The sequence below is a fragment of the Nicotiana tomentosiformis genome, chromosome 6 (assembly GCF_000390325.3).
Source record: "Nicotiana tomentosiformis chromosome 6, ASM39032v3, whole genome shotgun sequence".
NCBI classification, from domain to species: Eukaryota; Viridiplantae; Streptophyta; class Magnoliopsida; order Solanales; family Solanaceae; genus Nicotiana; species Nicotiana tomentosiformis.
In genome coordinates, this window is record NC_090817.1 from 63,570,758 (window position 1) to 63,593,607 (window position 22,850).

At 35.6% G+C, this 22,850-nt stretch overlaps 1 long non-coding RNA gene across 3 annotated transcripts; it reads left to right on the forward strand.

Moving 5' to 3' along the window:
- The first annotated feature begins 14,783 nt into the window (after positions 1 to 14,783).
- LOC104103905 (uncharacterized) lies at positions 14,784 to 18,399 on the forward strand. 3 transcript variants are annotated; one of them, XR_688008.4, is made up of 5 exons: positions 14,784 to 15,184; positions 15,459 to 15,533; positions 17,427 to 17,495; positions 17,836 to 17,894; positions 18,069 to 18,399. It is a non-coding gene; the product is annotated as an uncharacterized lncRNA (long non-coding RNA). The 3 variants fall into 3 exon arrangements; XR_688010.4 differs by lacking the exon at positions 17,427 to 17,495 and having other exon boundaries at positions 14,788 to 15,184; XR_688009.4 differs by lacking the exons at positions 15,459 to 15,533; positions 17,427 to 17,495 and having other exon boundaries at positions 14,799 to 15,184.
- The last annotated feature ends 4,451 nt before the right edge of the window (positions 18,400 to 22,850 follow it).

Below are 22,850 nucleotides of genomic sequence, written 5' to 3' on the forward strand. Positions count from 1 at the left end.
GGTATCAGTGCCTTCCTCCTCTACTTATCAATTCTTTGGGCTGTGAATCTCCCAGACATTGGCGAGTCTCAATAACTGGATACAGACAGCTACTGCAAAGCTGTCTGACCTATCCAGTGCTGTTGCAGCTCAAACTTCTACCCCAGCACCCCAGATTCCTCCGTCAGTGGAGGAAACTTTGAAGAAAATATTGGAGAATCAGAAGACCATCATGGACACCTTGGTGGAACATGGGGGAGCAATTGAGGAGCTTGGGAAGCAGGTGAAGAAGATGAGGAAATCTCAGGCTTCGAGGAAATCAGTTGACAAATTGAGACGAGAGGTGACCAAGATAGTAGCCACTGGAGATCTTCCATTTGACTTACTGATGGAGACAGATCCATTAGTATCAGCAGACCCAGCAGCACCATCAGTACCAGTGGCACCAGCTGGCCAGTCTGAGGAGCCATACCTCGTTGTCCGCACGGCTGAGGCGGTGCTACACATGTTCACCAACCCAGCTACTCCCCGAGCAGAGGATGATGAGATCCAGTTGGAGGAGCCTGAGGGAGGTGATGTTGCTATGGACACTGAGACCACATAGGGAATCCTCTCTACTCTTTCCCTTCCTTATTTTTATTTTGGTAAGCATTGAGGACAGTGCTTATTTTTATTCAGGAGGTGGAGTCTATTTTGATTTGACATTTGACATTGGCATGTAATAACTGATAACATTCTATTTTTATTTTTACTTTTATTATGTACATATTCTTCTCTCTCTATTGATGTATATATTCTCTTTCCCTTTCTCAGTTTGTATATTCATTTATGCTTTCAGCAATTTACTTCATAGCTTCTTTATTTTGTTTTCTCAGTAGTCAATGTTTAGTGTAATAGCTTCTTATTTACTTTAATAGCTTCTTTTTAATTTAGTAGTTTCTTTTCATGTTTAAGTAATCAATAAGCCTTTGGTTTTCTTAATGCCACGGTTCATTCCAAAGGTAGTTTTTGTGTGAACCGGGTGACTCTTCTCAACGATAGATGGCGTGAAAACCTTCTTAAGGAATTGAGTCCGTTTTTTATGTTTAGGTAAGAACAATAGTAATAATGAATAAGAGGACCTACTTGAGTCGAACTAGAAGAGTCAAGCATGCTTCATTTGGTACCAACACACTTAACTACATGCTTATAATTAAAAACAAGTTCTTGGAGAGAAATAGCTCTAGTTAGTAACCTTTTGACTCTTGTGTTGACTTAAGCAATCATCGAGTGGTTTAGTTGAACCATTAGTGATTTTCAATCTTGAATATGGTTGTTGTGGGCCCTCGACTCTATCCTCTTGAACCATCTAGTTGTGTGAGGGGTGAGATGTTTTGTTGCAAGTCCAAGTACGAGGCAAATGGTCTAGAACTTGCCCCGAATGTGTTTCTAGGCAAAATTCTAAGTTTTGCTTGGCTTGAGAAATGATTGTAGGCTCTTCTTGACCCGTTTTGAAATTTTCCATGACCCACCAATGTTGTTATACCCAGTCAACCCTTTTGAGCCTAAAACCTTTCTAATTTGATAACCATGTTACAAGCCTTTACCCGTTTTGTAGTGATCCTCTCTTGGCACCCGATCTTTCCTTAACACTCTTGAGAAACAATTAGCTAAAGCACAAGTTTAGGGGGAGAGATGAGAAATTTGAAAGTGGTATCAAGGTACAAAAAGAGAAAAGAAATGAAGAAAATGAAAGGCAAAGAAAAAGAAAGAAAGATGCAAAGAGAAAGTAAATAAGTTGAAGAGTTGAAGGGGTTCAAAGAAAAGCAAAAATGCAAATCATGGAGAAAACAAAGAAGGAGAAAACGAATATAATGACCAAGAAAGAGTGATGTTAAGTCTCTCTAGTTTCCCTAAGGAAAAAGAAAATGACTCAAAGAGTTGGCAAAGCATGAGCCAAAAAGAGAAAATGGAGTTCTTAAGGAAAGATGAACTCGGTTTATCCCAACATTTCCTACCTTAGTCCAAAAGCCTTCATTCTATTCCGAAAAAGTCCTATGTGATTTCAAGCCGAGTGAACTTACATTAGTGGTGATTTACATGAGGAGCAAGCATATGGTACTTAGAGCCGTACTTGTGATATTCTTTTGACAGAGATGAGCGAACTTTTCACAAATCCTTGAAGTGAGCGCTACATTCTTAAGTGAGATATGCTAACGGAGAGTAGAGGAGGAGGAGTTTGGGATCCACAATGACCTACATGAAAGAGCGAACTTCCTTGATGAGTAAAGTCAACTCTTGATGCTCTAGTGTCACATTAGAACTATTTGTGCTTAGAGATTTAAATCATTGCCTTGTTGATAATTCATAAGTGTTATGGGTAATTGTTAGTCCCAATTGATGTGTGTTTGATTCACCTTAGATTAGATGGAATAGCTCTTATCTTGTGGAGGTGGGAATTACCTTATTTTCTTGAGGACAAGCAAAAGCTTAAGTTTGGGGGAGTTGATAAGTGGGAATTTTGACTACTTATTAGCGTCTTTTAGCTTTCGTTTTAGTCCAAAAGTGTCTAATTGTATTCCCAAAAACTGATGAAATATGCTTACCTGCATGAGTATTGGAAAATGAGCCACTACGATGAAATCCAACTCAAGGAGGAGTGATCTGAACAAGGGAAAAAATCAGGCACAAAAGCTCAAGTGCGGACCGCATATTTCTATCTGCGGCAGCAGAATGTGAAGGAAAACCAACAAAGCCCCAGTGCAAAGTGCGGACCACACAATTATTGTGCGGCTGCAGAAGCTACGTAAGAGCCAAAGTTCAGAGAGTTTCATCTCAAGATCAAGAAGAAATGCGGACCGCACAATAATTGTGCGGCCGCAGAAATAGCTATGCAACCGCACTCAGGAAATGTGTGGTCCGCAGAAAAGCCCAGTGCGGCCGCACCTAGAATTGTGCGGACCGCAGAACATGAGAGATGCGGCCGCAATCCAGAATTGTGCTGCCGCAGAATCAACATTTGTCAAGATCTGAAGAGAAGTGCGGACCGCACATATAATTGTGCGTCCACAGAACCTCCGAAAGGGCAATTTTATCCGAAAATTCCAGCTTTGTATAAATAGACTAGTTTCACAAAATTAGGTCAATTTTTGAATATTGGAAGTCCTGTAGTCATTTTTCTTTACCCCTTTAGGTAACTTTAGCTTACTTTGGTGATTTAACATTGGATTTTTATCTTTTAATCTTGCAATATGAGTTTTATCATCTTTTCTTCTCTATTTTCCTCTATACCCATTATGAGTAGCTAGAATTTTAGCTAGGGTTGTAACTCAACTCTAGTGTGTGAACCTAATGGGTATTTGATTTATAACTTGTTTATGGTTGAGTGTTTATTATTTAGCTTTGTTCTTGCCTTTAATTGTAGAATTAATGGTTCATTAGTTTATGCCTATTTGACTTGGTCTCTACTTGAGAAAGAGAGACTTAGTCTAGGAAAACTTGACTAACAAGAATTTAGGGTAAAATCAAGAGATTGATAGTCCCAATTAAAGGGTTGAACCTAGACATAGTAAAACCCGACTTGAGCATTTTATCAATTGTTTTATTCAATACCCATTTGGACTTGAGAAAGCCAAATTGGAAAAATTCACTCTCTTACCGAGAGGTAATGAGTGGGTATTTGAGTGTTGATTGCTATAATATACCCCGACCAACAAAACAAGTTTTAAAGTTTACAACCTGTTAGGCAAACACATAGGTGAAGGTCATACCCGTAGGACTTTTTTATATATTTGAAAACCATCCAAAAGCAATATTATCTAGTTTTATATCTTAGAATTGTAATACTTAACATAATTTTAGAAGTAAAAAGAAAACCATATTTGTGGAAGTGCAACCAAGATACTTTACGTGCTTTATCCAAATATATACCGCTAATCCCATCTCTGCTCCCTGTAGATTCGATCCCGACTCCTTGATGGATATTATTATTATAATCGACTGTTTCACAACCCCGAATAGAGGTGTGACTTGGACGAGATCAATGATGCCCCGTGCCGACGATGTTTATCTGAACTACTTTTATTTCCTCCTCAATTTTTGGGATGTGTATACTTATTAAAAAGCCCTACCTCATCCCCCAAATCCCAAAACACGAAAACTTGCTCTATAAAGGGAAGCTCTCAAGAACATAACTCCCTCAAGGTCCCTCCATCATCCAAGGTAAGTTCTAACGATGATTCTAAGCTAATTTCAATTATACAACACCTTGTTAACATAGGTAAATCCTTCAAATCATTAGATCTTCAATCAAGACACCATTGTTGAGAGAAGAAACCCTAGAACTCGAATTCAAGAGGATTGAACTTCAAAAAGATAATGCGTCTACTCCCTAATTATTTGTAATTATGAATTGATGAATTTTTGGGAGAATAGTAGATGGGTTTGATAAAGGGAATCAAATGAACTATGCTTGAGTTTTGGGTTGTTGATTTAAGATTGTTATAATCATTTGCGTGATGAGAAATGGTGTTAGTTACATCTATTTGGGATTGTAGGATCACCTAGACATAATAGAATGATAATTGGGTGAAGAAAACACCATTAATGAGGGCTATGAGGCTTTATGCCATAAGGTGTTTGATACAATGCCTCAGTGACAGAAACATGCGTATTAGTGCTAATATTGGTTCCTCTTGATATATATTTCCATAGATTATCATTAAAAGAGGCGACGAACATTGTGATACTCTTTAAAAGGGCCAGAGTTAAGGTATGTGAGTCTAACTCTCTACGTTTGGAAATGTTTATGATTCTCCCTCCGTCTCATTCTTTATGACTATTACGAATTTTCTCAAAAAGTAATTATGCCTCAGTTCCATGAATAGGTGTAGAACTTTTATTCTCTAGATCGCATAGTTTCATTATTCGTTCAATATCTTATGAGTCACAGTTATGACAAATCATTTTATTATGAGTACATGTCTCAGTCTAGTTGTACTCAGCATTCCAGTATCATGTAACTCAGTATGTTTCAGTATTTCAGTATCATGCATTACCTTAAAATTCTCAGATCCTGATTCTAAGATCCCTGAATGTTGAACACTTGTATTTGGGCCTGAGGCCGTAGTTTATGCTTTATGCATATTTGGGCCTGAGGCCGTAGTTTATGCTTTATGCCTTTAGGACTAAGGTCGTAGTTATGTATACGTATACTTGGGCCTGAGACCATAGCTTCTGCATATATATATTAGGCCTGAGGCCGTATTTTGTTCAGATAAACATGTAGTTCATCATTCAGAAAAGGGAGTATTCATATCCTTCCTTTGTTTAGTTATCAGTTATCAATTACTATTTCAGTTATCAGTTATCAGTTATCATTTCAGTTTTAGTTTCAACATTTATCATTTAAGTTATCAGTTATCAGTTCTCAGTTATCAGCTCAATTTTAGTTTCAGCATTTATAGTTCTTTCTTTTGGTTGTTTTATATACCAATGCAATTCAAATGTACTGACTTCCCTTTCGCCCGGGGCCTGCATCTCACGATGCATGTAATGATTTATAGGTTGACGACTCAAAGCGCTAAGATTCTCGTACCAACTATTTGGTGATATAAATCGAATATAGCTTATATATCTTAAGATGTATATATAGTATAGTATAGTATATATATAAGCTTATATATATATATATATATATATATATATATATATATATATGTATATCGAGTATATCGAATATACTATGTATATATATATATATATATATCTTAAGATGTATATATATCTTAAGATGTATATATATCTTAAGATGTATATCTTAAGATGTATATATAGTATATTTTAAGATGTATATATAGTATATAAATCGAATATAGTTTATATATCTTTATTACTATTTTTTTTCTCTAACTTCTATAAAAAATAAAAAAATAAAAAAAAAAGTTTTCGTTGGGCCCGTTTAGGCCCGGGACCGGCCCACTTAACCCGGGACCGTTAGTTCGTGGTCCCGGTCCCGAGCCGGTTCCAGCAATAAGCCCGCGAAGCTCGGGACCGTTTAGGACCGGACCGCATAGGACCGGCCCACTTAGGACCGGGCCCGCGAAGCCCACTTAGGACCGGGCCCGGCCCACTTGCCACCCTTACACACAATTGGTGTTTCGGTGTTTCATTAAAGGCTTCATAGACTAGAGTAACAGTTAGACAGAGTCACAGGCTTTTCATGTTAAACATTGTTGGCTTCATATGTGTTTCAGACTTATATTAGTGTTTTCACACTTTAATGTATATCATTCAGACTTTCAGTATATCAGCATGTGTTAGTTTATCTTCCACATTCAATATATTATGATATCACATGTTGATTCAGCCAGCCAGTTGGTTCGCTCAGTCACATGTAGTCAAGCACCGGGTGTCGTGTTACGTCCAGGACCAGGTTCGGGGCGTGACAAAGCTTGGTATCAAAGCACTAGGTTCAAGTGTCCTAGGGAGTCTATGAAGTCGTGTCCAGTAAAGTTTCCTTTATATGTGTGTGCCGGCCATGCATATAAACGGTTAACTACCAAGACATTTAGGATTGTCTCATTTCTTTCTACTCAAGATCGTGCCATGAATCTTAGAGCAATAGGTAACATTCTCTTCCTATCGAATTCCAGACGTATGGAATGTCCAAGCGACGGGCAGGAAAAACCCAAGGTCCTAGAGAAGATGATCTCCTATTAGGATATAATTATGGACTACAGGTAGGTAACAAATGAGACTTGAGAGGATATTGAAAGTGGTATACAATGGATAGTAGTACATATTAGAGCATAACCTTATCAGAAAGTACGAAAGCAGTCATCATGATTTATGGTTATAAGTTTACCTCGGTTACCAGTTATACAGTCTTTCAGTTAGCAGGTTTATGGTTATTTAGTATGCCAGTATTAAGTTATTCAGTTACCAGATCTCCAATTTTCAGTGTATCCAAATTCTGGTAACTTGTGAGTATACAGTGATGCCTATGGGTGCTAAAAGAAAAGGTATATAGCGAACTCTTTGCATGTTTTAGGTCCAGATTAAGACTCAAGACTCGCCAGATGGTGCGGAAAGTGAATTATCAAATGATGTCATACTCTAAAGGATAAGTTTGTGTTTGGTAGCGTATCCGTATGTGTTTTTACCTCACAAAATAATTTCACTTTAATTCTTGGAAATGGAGCCACAAGTTGGATGATGATAATTTAGATGTCAGACCCCACGATGTAACAGGTTAAGAATTTAATCGCAGCATACATGAATTGATCACTATAGTTTTGGACACAAAAGAGCCTAAGGGCAAAATAAATAGGAGTCAGAAATGTTTGTTATTACCAAAAATGTGTCTTTCGTACGATTTATGCATATGACTACGAAGATATAATGTACGAAATGAGAATCAAGAGAAGCTGATATTGAATTTTAGGGAATGATTTTAAGTTATTTAGATTTATTCATATTAGAACTAGAAAGTACCACGTTAGTAAGTTACTATAAGAAGCAGCTTTTATTGTGAGATAAAGGATATGACAGTCCCCCCTTAGGTTATGTGACTAAGTGCTTACCCCAGATGTTTATAATCTAATATCATTTTAAAGTGTATAGAAAGTCTGGGGTTAGATATTTCAATTTCATTTAAGACAAATGATTTTTCCATAAGTGTGATCCATGTAAATGTTACAAAAGAAGAGAAAGATAGTATGTGACCGTAGAATAGGGTCGGATGGTGAGAGAATCTAGGAAAACCTTATGCTTCACTTTAGTTATTCAAAGCAGAACAAGAAAACATGATGATAGCAGGTGGTTAGTAAAAGAATATCAAGTAAGTTTTGAGTAGATACAATGAATTAGCAATTTCAACAGAGCTAGTAGAGGTACGATTTGATTTACTTATCCAGGTTAACATTAGTGAGTGGGTAACAGTTTGAAATACCGAACGCATGTTAGAACCCAAAGAGTTTAAGTTAAACCTGAAGTACAGTGACATTAGAAGAAAACAAATCAGCTAGGCGGTAAGAGAGCAAACTACAGGAGAATAGCCTTTAAGAGTTATCGAAAAGGGGTTTCCCTAGATTGACAGATAGAGCAGAGTTAAATCATTAAGATTGTGTATGATAGTTGTGAATACATTAACTTTCCGTTTATGTAAGTAATTTAGTTTTTTCTAGTAAGAAAGATTGCTCAGAAGTAAGTCGGAAGATGAGTCGTCGTTGATGTAAAGTGCAAAGAATTGCAGAAGATAAGGAAAGTTTTTCAGATTACAACAAAAGAGAATGATCCGCAAGAATGATCTCAGTCTAGTTCTATTCAGCATTCTAGTATCATGTAACTCGGTATGTTTTAGTATTTCAGTATCATGTATTACCTTAAGATTCCAGTTCTTGATTCTAAATCCCTGAATGTTGAACATCTGTATTTGGGCCTGATGCCGTAGTTTATGCTTTATGCATATTTGGGCCTGAGGCTGTAGTTCATGCTTTATGCATATTTGGGCCTGAGGCCGTAGTTCATGCTTTATGCATATTTGGGAATGAGGCCATAGTTTATACTTTATGCATATTTGGGCATGAGGCCGTAGTTATGTATACGTATACTTGGGCCTGAGGCCTTAGTTTGTGCACATATATATTGGGCCTGAGGCCGTAGTTTATTCAGATAAACAGGTGGTTCATCATTTAGAAGAGGGAGTATTCATATCCTTACTTCCTTTGTTCAATTATCAGTTATTAGTTACCATTTCGGGCATCAGTTATCATTTCAGCTTCAGTTTCAGCAGTTATCAGTTATCAGTTCTCAATTATCAGCTCAGTTTCAGTTTCAGTTTCAGCATTTATAGTTCTTTCTTTCAGTTGTTTTACATACCAATGCAATTCAAATGTACTGACGTTCTTTTCGCCAAGGCATGCATCTTACGATGCAGGTAATGATTTACAGGTTGACGACTCAAAGCGCTAGAATTCTCATACCAGCTATTTGGTGAGCCCCAGTTCTTTCGAGGCATTATCATTACTTTACAGTCTTCCAGTATTTAGAGAAAGTTGGTGTTTTCAGTATTTCATTAGAGGTTTCATAGAATAGAGTAACAGTTAGACAGAATCACATGTTTTTAAGTTAAAAATTGTTGGCTTCAGATGTGTTTCAGACTCATATTAGTATTTTCATACTTTGATGTATATCATTCAGGCGTTTAGTATATCAGCATGAGTTAGTTTATCTTCCGTATTTAGTATGTTATGATATCACATGTTGATTCAACCAGCCAGTTGGTTCACTCGGTCACATGTAGTCAGGCACTGGGTGTTGTGTTATGTCCAGGCCCAGGTTCAGGGCGTGACTCTAAGGCCCCGTAAAATATTTCCTAAAAATTGGGGTTCTATGATGACGGGGTAGGCCCCGGTTCGGACTTTTTGGATTGAACAGTGCGCTGGGAAGTTGAAGAAAAATATTTGGCAGAAATAGACATTTCTGCGGCCCATTATGAGGCCACATAATCACTCCTAACAGTGGAGCAGCTACTTGGGCCATTTTTTATGACAATTCCGCTGCCAGTTATGCGACCACACAACCATTGCGCGGGTCGCACTTTTGTCGCACAATCAGCCTTAAAACTTTTGTGAAGGGAGGTTCTGCAGCTCATTATGCGACCGCAGAATAGGTCTGCGGGCCTCATAACTACCGCAGACCCAGGCCGAGTTTTTCCAATTTTTGGCACCAAATTATGCGGTCGATATGCGGACCGCATATCCATTCTGCGATCGCATATATGACCGCATACCCTGTTCCGAAGCTTCATTTTTGGGATTTTTAAACCCGACTCTATTTCGTTAAAACATATGCCATAGTCCATTTTTGAGCATATTTTTGATATTTTTAGAGTGAGAAAGAGTTCTTAGAGTGGGGAAGTAACCTTCAACCTAATATCCAACAATTCTTGCTCAATCTTTGAAGATTATCAAGAAAGTCTTCATCCTAAAGGTAAGAGTCTATGCCCTAGCCCTTAATTTCAAAAATTTACTAAAAAGGGAGTAATTAGCAAGACAATTTTTGGGTGTGGGAGTTGTTACCTTGCATGCATGTGTTATCAAATAATGTAGGAAGGTTGTGAGCTAAAAATGGTAGAGAATGGGTTGAGGGATGATGGAATCTTTCGTAAAAGGGCCTTAAAGACCTTAATGCACACATAGTGCTTGATAATATGCTCAAATGAGCTAGAATCATGATCATCTTCCTAATGTTGGTTCAACTTATTATATTTCTAAAATAGATCAAAGTGCTAAGAATTTCGGAACGTTTTAAAGTTTAAGAAAGCTCAATTGAGGTATGTTAGCTAAACCCCTTTATTCTTAGAATCGAATCCCACAGTATTCACGTAATTGGTGTAAGTCCCAAATTGATTATTATAGAATTGGCTATTCCTAATGTGTTTGTGTTGAAGGACGTATGTTCAATATTTATTCTAAATGCTTCATCATGTCATCTTCCCAATTGAGGATAATGTTAAGACTTCATGTCATGATCGAATAAAGGTTGTTATGCCAAATTGTATAAAAAGTCTCTATGTGCCTAAGATTCCCAAATTGCTCATATGTGAATTTAATGTCTTGAATGGGAAGCCTTATTGTGGTTGATAATGATAATGATGTTTGAATATGGAAAGGGGAACTGGAAATATGAAGTACGGCCAAGTGCCAAGAATGACTTTATAATTGTGGCCACCAATGCCAATGAATTGAAAGGATGTGGAAGAAGTATGATTTGATATGATTGATTGAAAAAGGTAATGTCTCGGGTGAGACGGCCTAGCCGATCGGGCCGTGATCGGATGCCATGCCGCACACATGGTGGTGATTGTGCTGGAAATGATAATTGAAATTGTGGTTATAGTTGATGTCTCAAATGAGACGACCTAGCCGATCGGATCGTGATCGGACTCCGTGTAAGAATACAATGGTATTGTGAATTATGGTATATTGGCTCTAAAGATCACCCAACCTAATAATATAGAAATTGACTTGAGAACTTATGTGATCCTTACTTGATGTTTTAGTATTGTTTGAAGCTCTTATTGAACTCATGACTGTTTCCCCCTTGTATTATTATTCATTCTATTGAGATGGTGTTTAGTTTTATATACTAGTACTATTCGACAGTACTAACGTCCCTTTTGCCGGGGCGCTGCATCTTTAAATGGATGCAGGTGGTTCCATAGCAGGCAGTGTTGATCAGCGATAATGGTACATCCTCTTCCCAACAGACTTGGTGAGCCCCATTTCATCCTGGGGTCATGTATTGTATCTTTTGTTCATATTATAGTCACGTTTTGAGGTATAGCCCGGGCCTTATTGCCGGCACTATCATAACACTCTTTTGTATCTTTTAGAGGCTCCGTAGACACTATGTGGGTTGTACATGGGTGCTAGAAAAGTCAAACAGATTATGTTGTGTTTTGATCTCTTGCTCCACTCGAGTTATAAGAATGTGTGTATCTTGAAACTTAAAAGTGATATAACCAATGAGACAATCTAGTATTGTATATATGACATTCCTACTATCTAATTAATGAAATCATGTCTTCTCTTGATCATGGGTGAGTTGGATAGAAAGTATCTAACAGGCTTGCTCGACCGGGTTCACTCGGTTGAGCACCGGTCGCGGTTCCCGAGGTTGGGGGTGACAATGACAATTGGAAAGTTTGACCGAGAGTTGACTTTATTGATATCGGGGTCAACTTTTAATTTTGGAAGTTGGAATAGGTCTGTTGTGTCATTTATGACTTGTGTGCAAAATTTAAGATCAATCGGCGTTGGTTTGGTATGAATCGGCGTTAGTTTTGGATCTTAAATGTTCGTGGATTCAATAGGTTTGAAATGCAGTGCGATTCATAGATTGGATATTTTTGATGTGATTTTAGGCCTCGAGTAGTTTCGTTATGTATTTTGAAACTTGATGGTATGTTTGGACGGGGGTCCCGGGGCCCCCGGATGTGATTTGGATTGAATCCGGAACCATTTTGGACTTGGTTGATTGCTAAAGAACTGTTGAGTCTGGTGCAATTGCACCTGCGCACTTTGGGCCACAGGTGCGGCACCACAGAAACGGCCTCAGAGCCGCAGAAGCGAGACTTGGCCTAGAGCACAGGTTTTGCATGTGCGGACGAAGACGCACATATGCGCATCCGCAGAAGCGGGAGAGGCACCGCAGATGCGGAATTTGGATTTTGGTGTTGGACCGCAGAAGCGGTCACTTATCCGCTGAAGCGGGACCACAAAAGCGAATTTGCATGGGCTTAATGAAAAGCCGCACCTGCGATGGATTTTTCGCAGGTGCGGAGCCGCAGAAACGGTTGTTGGTCCGCAAATACGGAATCACTGGGCAGAAAAGGGGTAGATCGGGGATTTTGTTCCATTTTTCACCTTTTGAGTTAGAGACCTCGATTTTAGGCGATTTTGGAAAGTATTTTCAAGGAGTTGATTGTGGTAAGTGATTTTGACTCGGATTTAATTATTATACATGAATCCACCATTATTATTATCATTAATCAGTGTTTTGGGTTGGAAAAATTGGAAAGTTTTGTGAAAACTTCCTACGCTATAATTTGAGGATTTGAAGATCGATTTGAGGTCGAAATTGAATAATTTTAGTATGGTTGGACTCATTATTAAATGAGTGCTCGGATTTTGTAAGTTTGGTCGGGTTCCGAGATGCGGACCCGAGGTCGACTTTTTGAGTTTACTTTTTAATTTTCTTTAAAGATTGCAACTTTATTATCTAGAATAGTTTCCTATGGTTTGTATTTATAGTATTAAGTTATTTTGGCTAGATTCGAGCCGTCCGGAGTTGGATATTCGTGGGAAAGGCTTACTAGTGGATTGAGTTAGCTTGTTTGAGGTAAGTATCTTGCCTAACTTTGTGTGAGAGAACTACCCCTTAGGATTGGGGTTGACCGTGCTATTTGTGATATGTGAAAGTTGTGTACGCGAGGTGACGAGTGAGTGCACGAGCTATATATAGTATTTGACCGATTTAGGCTATTTAGACTCTTTTCATGCCTTTAATCAAATTGTTATGACATGTTATACTTTTCATTGCTAATCTACCCTTACACGTGTTAATATATCTTTACATTCTTTATTTGACAATGTTAATACTTGCTCCATATCTTACTTGTTATTTGCCCTTACATGCTTAGTTGAAGTTATTATTTCCTTTTTGCCCTGTTAATTACTTAATTGTTAAGTTACCTTACTTGAAGTTGTTAATTCATGGAACATATCTTGTTTAGCTATTGTCGTTAAAGTTGTAAAAGCCATTATCACTTTGAGGCGAAGTTGTTAATTATTGAGATATCATTCTTGTTGAGCTATTCACCATTATTTTGTTATTGTTGAGATTCTTATATACATTGTTGTTGAGCCATGGACTATTTTGTTGTAAAAACATTGGTATTGTTGATTCTTTTGGCAAGATGTGGCATATGTGCACTTATGGTGCGAGTTGTTATTGTATTGTGATATTTATGCGTATGTGGGCACTATAAGGATAGGGGTTAATGTGCATGCGGCGGCATAAGGTGAGATTTATGTGCATGTTGTTAGTAAGGAAATTACTTGAAGCCACGCGCCGATATAAGGTGGGCTAAAGTGAGTGTAGCTATTTCAGAAAAAATATTTTCAAACTATCTAAATGTAAGGCTCACGCGGCGGTATAAGGAAAGATTGTGAAAAGTGAATACGAGGCGGTGCCTCAGTTGTGATTCTTGTTGTTATCTTTCATTTACCTCACTTGTATTTTCCCGCATTGTTTTCTTGATGTTATTATTATGTGTTTCTTCTTTGTTGGCTTTATTGCTCTAAATTCAGTTGTAGCTTATCTTGTTGTATTTCTTTACTGCCTCATTTTCCTCGTTTCCCTTATTAGACTGTACTACACTTAATTAACTTATTTGTTTTCTTATCCTAGTAGGTGTCTTGACCTGAACTCGTCACTACTCTACCGAGGTTAGGTTTGATACTTACTGGGTACCGTTGTGGTGTACTCATACTACGCTTCTGCATATTTTTTTATGCAGATCCAGTTACATCACATCAGGTTAGGCATCATTGATTGGCTATAAATCTCGAAGATTTCAAGGTATACCTACTTGGCGTCCGCAGGCCTCGTTTCTACTGCTTACTCTTTACCTACTCTTTACAACTATCATATTTTAAAAAATGTAATTTTAAGTTCTATTATTATTTCTGTTATTTCTCCATGCATGATAGTCTCACATGCTTTTAGAGATTAGGTGCAATCACGACATCTTAAGGTGGGAGATTTAGGGTCGTGACATACATGATCTATTTAATTCTTTATTACAATTGAGTAAACAATTGTTCTATAATAAATACTATTATAGCCAGAGGTGGATCCAACATATAAATTTAATGGGTTCAAACTTGCATTGAACTCATTATATTGTTAAAACTATGGGTTCCAATCTTACATTTTATAAAAGTTTAATAGGTTTTTACATATATATTTATACCCTGTATGAAAAGTTATGGATTCAGATGAACTCATAAATTTTATGCTACATCCGCCACCGACTATAGCCAAATTAAACACATGATTAATAGTATATAACCTAATATATACTACAACAAATTTGGCCTAAAGCCACCTCATTTTTGACAACTCTTGAAAAGCATGACCAAATATATCTACGACAACACTTTATAAGCGTGGTCTTTGAAAAGAAATTTTGGCTACGATTTATTAGGTGACGATTATGAAGCGTTCCTATTAATAATATAGAGTATACTTTTTAAGTATTGCCAAATCATAAATATTGGCAACATTTATTCGTATGTGATGCAACGCTTTCTGAGCGTGCTTGTTAATATTTGTGAAGGCAACTCTATATAAGCATGCTCTAAAATATTTTCTTAAAGTTCCCGCTACAATTGCCCCCTAAAATTTTGCTGAAAAACTATGCCCTAAAATATTTCGCTAAAATCTATCTTCCAGATTTTACCCACACTAGAAGAAAATCTCCTCGTTCTTCTTCCCTAAAATTCCATAAGCAAAGTTGAGGGCTCTTCTCTTATCTTTTAGCAGATTGAGTAAAGCAAAATAGAGTGGGTTGAAATACTTCTGTTGGGTTATGTGGAAATCAAATTCAATTGGGGATTTCGTTGTTTAGGGCTTACAACCGCTTCAAAAATCCCGTGTAAGATGACTGCCAATTTTAAATTTAAGCTCTATTATTTTGTGATGGAAGTTTTTTATTCTTGATAGGAGAATACTTTTTATTTTCTCTATGGTGTTTGCTCTCAAAGAAAGAGATCTGATACTCGTAAAGCCTCTTTGATTTAGTTTGTTATCTTGCATTTTTTTAACTTTAGAGACAAATGAATATAGCAATTTTTGTAGATGATGAGTCCGGATTATTATCATGCGTTTTTTAATGTTGAGAATATCTGCTATTTGTACCTATTCACTAGATGGTGGAAGTATTCTGCTCTTATTGATTGAGGATTACTCATCTGATACGCGTGCTTTTTTGCTCGCTTGTTAAGGTAAAGTGTAACTGTTAATGCACATTCCAGCGTGTTATTATTATGTTGACTATTTATCAATTGTAAGGGGCAGAGATCACGATGTAGATTTACATATGTTTGTGGAGAATTGTTACATATATTTGTTAATATCCTCGTTGTTTAAAATTAAGAGGAAGAAAAATAAAATTAGTAATATCTTACCACCTGGTCTACTTCTCTTGAAAGAAATTCTTTACAGCTCTTACTTCTCAAAGTCATGATATTAAGGTTTATTTACTTTTGGTTAAAGCCAATATAAAATGTGTATGATTTGAATGAACATTGCGGCTTGAAATGACACTCATAATTTGTGAATGTGCTAAAAGCATATTTTGAGTTGTTACTGCAATAGTTCTTTTTGTATGTCGTGGGGAGTATATATGCTGAAATATTTAAGAACACACAAAAAAGAGGGAAATGAATTATGTTAATAATTTTGGAGCAAAACTATTAAGAGAGTAGGTAAATGTATTGATGATTGGGATAATTTATTGATCAGCGCTAGCTCTAAATGGACGAAAATAATAGGAGTAGAAAAGGTCAAAATTGGCAAAGGTTTTGCTTATTGCCACAATAAAATGGTTTCATTTTTATCGATAAAAGCAGAGATTGACATGATTTGCGTTTTAAGTCTCATACCAATTTAGATTGACAAAACTTTAAACTTTTGCTAAAGGATTTTCTTTAAAACTACTTTTGGGTATTATTACAACTCTAGATATTAATGTTAGCAGCTTGTGTATTTCACATGTGTATGTGGCTTTCAAAAGAACTACTTGAGTATTTAATTGACAGAAGTTGAAATAGTTGGGTGCTAGATCTGGATGCAAGTTTTGATGCATCTTCTAAAGGATAAAAGGGTGCAGAACTTACACCTTGAATTGATTGATCAATTAAACTAAGAAAATGAATATAGATGATAATTGTCCGCTTTGAGCTGATATTTGAACTTAATCAGTTGTTTTATTGTTAAAACAGTGGCAACTGGAAGCGGACAATCCTAGTTATTAGTTGATGTATTTGCTACCATGGCTGAAAAGACTCAAATACTAAATAATTCTCACTCAATTGATTATGTCTGACACAACCTTGTTGTTCTCACTTTTCTATCAATTAGTTTTACTTTGAATATCTCTTAATTGCTCTTGAGAAGTTAGAGCTCAAACTATCAATCCCAGAATGTTGGAATGCTTTCATTTTATGAAGTGTGGTTGGTAGGCTTTTTCTAAAGTTCCAGGACACACTACATTTAATTTAGGTCTATAAGAAGTTTAAAACATCAGACAAATTCTATCTTTCCTGCTCTCTTATTCTTTCTCACCATATTTAGTAAAAACTAGAACACCCATAAGAACAACACTGTAATGTTAGTACTCTAGCTCAGCATGAATGCTTCATGTATAACTCTAGTATGCAGTTGCGAATCCAAAATTTTAAAGTCATGGGTGCTTGCCGAAAAAAAAGTTCCAAAAAAGGAGGGAAAAGGAGTTTAGTTGTGGATGTTTACACAGTGTTTATCTAAATTTTTTATAATTGCCGATGTAAATCTATTAAATTTGGTCAAAGGCAATGGGTGCTTTAGCACCCATAATACTCCATGTAGATCCGCCACTGCTAGTATGGTACTCCTATTCTTTTTTTCTGATTTATTTTTAATTTCATCTGAACTTACTCTTATTTCTCTTTTTTCCTTCTTTCTGTTTGTTGACAAAACCATCTACGAGTTCTGGCAGTGTCTACTTGGTTTGAGTTTATATCATTAAAATTATTTGTTTGTATATTTTAAACTTTTTGTGCTTTTTTAGATGTCTATTTGTTTTTAGATTATAGTTTGGCTGATTTAATCATTTCTGATTTTATATATGTAATTAGGTTGTTACACTTTTAGTATGTTAATCATACTATTTGTGGCTTCTAGCTTGTTTATTCACAAAAAGCAAGGTATGCGTGCTATTATATTTTTAGCAATATTTAGTAAAGAAAAAGATAAATTACACTGAGCTAATTTGCTGCTTTTTCCATCTGTTATCAAGCTAATTGATGATTTTTATCATAATTCAATCTATATGAAAACAGTATAGGTAAAATTTCATCAATTCTACTGAAGCGCTGAAATATAAGTGAATTTCTAATCTAATTGTTACTACCTCCTAATGAATTCCTGTGGGAAGTATATCTCGTTCCTATCTCCTGGTGTTCATACCGGCTAATTAGTACCATCTTGGTACCATGATATTATTGAAAAAAATTATATTTTGTTATTAATTATCTTTCTGTGTAGGCTATTATGATCATCCTCCATGTGTGATGAGATTCAATCTTGTTTTGGCCTTCCATCAGGTGACTTTTTCTTCAAACAACAGTAAACATGTCGATAACCTGAAATTTTGTTCTCCCTATTGATCTTGTAGTATATTCAATAGATGTATGTAAATCTGCCTGCTTTATAATACTCATCTTATAATATATATTGGAAGCTAAAATGGAGATATAATTTTTTCACATTATTTCCAGGCTATAACAAACAATGCATCTTTGTTCGTCTTAGTTGCAAGTATTGGAAGACAGAGCTACTAAAGAGAATAAAGAAAATGCAAATGGGGAACTAAAGGCTTACAAACCTTCAGAAGTTTCTATGGGTTTGAACAAGAAAAGCTCACACGCTGATTAGATTAATGGTGAGGTCAAGCTTACAAAAATGGATCAGTTACAAAATCAGGAGATGATGTATTAGAAAAGAAACTTGTAGCTAAGGGGATATCAAATGGGGTTTCTAATAGATGCTAACTTCAATGATTAATATGTATAAAGTGTTATCATGATACATAAATTTTATTTTTTTTCAGTTTATTGTTAGGTTGCACATTTGAACAATTGGTTTTACTATATCTGATAATATATGTTAGGTAATAAATGTGATTACTTGGGATATTAAAAAAATGTAATTTAATTAAAAAAAAAAAAGAAGCATTTTATAAGGATTCTTGCAGAAGCTACGCTTGAACAATGTGGCCTATAAGGTTGAAAGTGTTGCTACTGGACTTTAAAAGTGTTAGTATAAGGGGTATGCACAAGGTGCTCTAAAACAACATTTCAAAAGCGTGACCTTAGGTCAAGGGTTATGCCAATTTAGGCCATACCAAAGTCAAAAAGTGTTGTTTTCGCTTAAATGTCACACTTTATAATAATTTAGGTCACATTTTTTAATGTGGTTGAAGGCTTAAAATGTTGTAGTGATATATAAATAACTAACAATACCTGCTACGGTGACGTTGTTTTCCCTTTATAAATGCAAAGGCAAGGACATAACACGAACATACCTCAGGGGTATCATGTCTTAGCTTTTGTTGTGTTTCGACATACGAGGTTGGTTAAACAAAAGTACATTAAAGTAAATGTAAGTGGGCAAGTCGACAATATTCTATCACTTGCTTTCGCTGCAGCAATTACTAGGTAGTTCATGTTTTGTTTTTGTTTGACTTATCCAGTCAAAGAATTCTTTTTTTTTAAAGGAAAAAAAAATGCATGATGTTTAGATTTGATTTAGCCGCCAAAGTATATCTTTGACCAGCTCACCCCTAAAGTATATAATGCATAAAAACAGGATTGTTTTGTATTTATGCTCCACTTCTTCATCCTTTCTACAATTCTACTACTAGAGTACGTAAAGATTAGACTACATAACTATTACTTAGATGGTAGACGTTGGGGAATCATTTGTCATTTGGATCTGAACTTTCGTAGCTGGACTAATTCCTTCTTTGTTGACTTGAATATCAAATTAAATACCATAATCAACTAGAGTGCATATCACATATTCACATTGTTACTGCTGATTATTATTGAAGCCAAAAGAAGTGCCTTTCTACTGTTTTCGCAGAGACCTAACGCTTTAATTGATTGATGATTAAAGACACTTGATAATCCGAGTAATAGTGTGAGAACTAGTATTTTTTTGGGATTCAAGAGCTTATATATATCCAAAATAATTAGTTTTTATCCTTTTACATAGTATATAATTTTTAGCAAAACCCCACCTGATCAACCCCAGCTTCCTCTAAGCTAGTTCCGCCACCGAGTGCATGTGGTGGCTGCTGAAGTGGCAACACTTGCCTTCTATGTCTTTACTGGGTATAACTTTAGGCCAAAGGTGCATAACCCCTATTTTGCTATTGACAATGAAGAGGAAGAAGCTGCTGCAGAGGCACGCGAGTGTGAATTGAGATCACCATGTAAGAATATGTACATTGGAACAGCCAAAGGAGAATACTACACTATATCAGAACATGTCGTACCTTTCTTTTAAAGTACTTTTATATATGCAGAATTCTGTTTTACATTTGGAAACACTACAATTTTACTTGTTGATTGTCAAATTCAAGATATTAGTGTCAGCTTTCTAGTTAATGTGCTGTGACACAAGCTTTTCGTAGCAGAAAATATAAATGATTCTACTGTCTTAATGGTGTACTTGGTAACTAAAATTTCGTCTGCTATTGTAGTTGGCTAATTACAAGGACATGCAAGATATGCTGCTTTGCTTTATGAAACGGTTTGCATCTCTTGCAGCTGGCTTTATATTTAAGGGCCACTAGATTAATGATTGCTCAGGTACAGGTTGTTACCACAAGCATGCCTTTGAACTATCGCCTTGTAAGAAAGGATGAATGCATTTCATGCAAGCAGCAAGTCCATTATAATTTAGAAGAATTAACCCAAATAGCCGTCCACCCAACCGCTTAAACTAAAAATAGCCGGTGGAGGTATAAGTTATGCATATATATGTATAACTGTGTATAATCAATGTATAAATTATGTATATGACTAGAAAAAAAATAAACATTGAATATGGACGGCTATTTTTGTAAATATCCCAATAATTTATACATTTTTCTTGAAGTATCATATCTAATACATAAAAGAATAAAAAATAATAAATACTCATATAGTTTAACCATGTTTACTGGACTAGTGGGCAAGTATTGATTTGCCATCCTGAAACATGTGGTAAATAAAAAGTTGAGATGGCCGAGTTGGTCTAAGGCGCCAGATTAAGGTTCTGGTCCGAAATGGCTTGGGTTCAAATCCGTCTCTCAACATTCGTTTTCTCGTCTCGCAGTCTCATCTGATGTCATAGTTAAGGACAGAGGACTTTATTATTTTCGAGGGCATAACTCACAAGGATAGCTAATCCAGTTTTACACTTAATAATAAACTTTTGGTTCTTATTGCTCATGATCTATCATTCTCTTTTAAAAGAATGTGCAAAAGATGTACACTTTCTTGCGAGACCCTTCCATTTTAAAACAAGAAGACTTGTAACAATTAGATTAGAGAGTAACTATACATTGTGTTCACTAAGTGGAGACTCCAATATATAATAGCAAAATGGAGTACGTTAATCAAAATCAATATTGACCATTCATTTCTTCTCTGAAGTCAAAGCAGGAAGTCAAGATAAAAGCTTTCAATGTGAAAACTTAAGAGAGCCGTTAATAAGTCCTCAAGTGTCACTATGTCCAGTACCTAAACCTTCATCTTACAGGGTGGTTTACAAGTTACGACAACTACACCGTTAATATTGTTGGAATATACTATTAACCATGTAGTTTAGTTATAGTATTCTGTTTTATTCTTTATGCAATAATTATTTATTTGATTTATTCAATTCAATAAAGTATTATTTTAAATAGACCATTTGTTAAATGTGTATCATTTAGTTATGTAGTAGACAATTTAGTATATGGAGTCTTAGCTCATGCACAAAAGATTAAATTGTCGGTTCTCATAATTAATAAACTATGTTCACAATCGAAGATATTGTTGGGGAAAATATCCTGATGATTGTAGTACAAGATTAAAGTATAATTTATCTTGATTATGGGAGTAGTTTTACACCAACTTCTTGTGCTAGTATACTGAGTGTATATTGAACGGATCAAGTAGAGAAAATATGTTTTTGTATATATATATATAGAAAAGATATTTTTGTACTGAATATATATAAAATATTTTCTCTGATTCATTAAATGAGCTTATACTCCTAATCTTGATATAGTTATTATGATCAATATGATTTATTTATTGTTTTGATTTATCAAAAGATACAACTCTATTTAGAGTTAGTGTATGCCAAATAGATTGGAAAATAACGAATAGCATTTGTGAAATAATAATTAGTTGATAGACTCCGTGACTTGGTTTTGAGTTTGATAATACCCCTTTATGTAAGCTTATAAGTTTTCATCTGAAAACCCGATCGGTGAATTTTGTATCCATCACATGAAATGGTTTAAGCGGAATTGTAAAGGATTTAATTAGTTTATTAAATTAAATTATCAATAATTTAGTTTAATTAACTGGTATTGGTAATCTTGACATGGGGAGTTAAAAATAAGTTTTAATGAATTTCGAAATTCATATTGAGGAGTTCAATTGTAGCTTTTAGTGGAATAAACTGCGATTAATTATAGTAGAATTTAATTCATCCGAATTTTGAATTAATACTATAATTGGTAGCCTCTTATTGTTTCTGTGGTCTCTGCTATACCTAGTAAAAACCTGGACTGACTTGGGTAAAAAGTAACTTGGGAGAAAAGTCATCCTTTTGAGTAAGAGTAGGATTCTACTTGTACTAGTAGATTCCTACACGTTTTTGGGCCCCTTTTTTGGCTTAATTTCGAGTTTACATAAGGAAGACAAAATTCACCCAATAACTCACTTTTTAGAGTTGTATTGTTTTGCCCACTCAAACAATTTCATCCAAGGTCTTACAAGGAGCATAGCAGAAGACTGCAGCCCTGGATTTTTGCTCTATGGAGGACCTGTGCAACAATTTCAAGAGGTTAGTGTTTCTTATCTCCGAATTATATCATTGTCTAGTTTACATGTTTGTGATACCTGGATTGTCTGCTTGCTTCCGCTGCGCATGTTCTAACAATTGGTATCAGACTCCGTTTTATATCTAACTAGATAATGTAATACAACATGAATAGATTAACATTAAAATGTGTTGTTAAATTATACATGTTTGGTGTAGTTATTCTATGAAAATAGTGGTGTTTTCTCAAAAAACGTGATTGTTTTAAGTAGTATTTTAATTCTAAAATTATAGATTAACATACATCAGTATAAACAATGGTGCTATATTTGATGACAATGTTGTTTTCCCATGTTTTGTTGTATTTTTTATCCATGATAACAATGTTGGATTTAATAAAAACGTGACTGTTTTGAGTACTATTTCAGTTCTGAAATTATGGATTAACATATATAAGTAGGAACAATGGTGTTCTA